This window comes from Chiloscyllium plagiosum, chromosome 7 (genome assembly GCF_004010195.1).
Source record: "Chiloscyllium plagiosum isolate BGI_BamShark_2017 chromosome 7, ASM401019v2, whole genome shotgun sequence".
In the NCBI taxonomy this organism is placed as follows: Eukaryota; Metazoa; Chordata; class Chondrichthyes; order Orectolobiformes; family Hemiscylliidae; genus Chiloscyllium; species Chiloscyllium plagiosum.
The window spans coordinates 101,594,508-101,595,276 of record NC_057716.1 but is presented as its reverse complement, the minus strand read 5'-3'; positions in this window follow the sequence as shown (position 1 = coordinate 101,595,276).

The window sequence follows — 769 nt, the reverse complement described above, 5'->3', positions numbered from 1 at the left end:
CTCTCTCTCAATGTCAGCGAAACTAAATAACTGATCATTGACTTCAGGAAGAAAAGAGGAGGACATGCCCCAATCTACAGGAATGGAGTTGAGACAGAGTGTCATAGACTCATAGAGATGAGCAGCACCGAAACAGACCCTTCGGTCCAACTCGACCAGATATCCCACCCAATCTAGTCCCATTTGTCAGCACTTGGCCCATATCCCACTAAACCCTTGCTATTCATATATCTGAGTGGGAAGAGAGTGTCAAGCTTCTCGGAGCGACGATAACTGACAACATGACCTGGATTTCCCACGTAGATGCGACGGTCAAGAAGGCACACTATGTCTCTTCTTCCTCAGGCAGCTTGGGAAATTCAGCATGTCCATTAGGACCCTCACCAGCTTCTACAGATACACCACTGAAAGCATACTGTCTGGGTGCATAACAGCCTGGTACGGCAACTGCTCTGCACACGACTGTAAGAAACGACAGAAGGTTCTGTGCACAGCCCAGACCATCACGGACTACAACGTCCCATCCATGGACTCCATTTACATGGTTCACTGCCGCAGAAAGGCTGCCAACATCATCAAAGAGCCATCGCGCCCTGGTAATGCTCTCCTACAACCTCTTCCATCAGGCAGAAGGTACAGGAGCTTGAACACACACACACAGACACACAGACACAGACACACACACAGACACTGAGTCACACTCTCACATACACACACACTCACACAGACGCACACACAGACAGACACACAGAGACACACACACACAGAC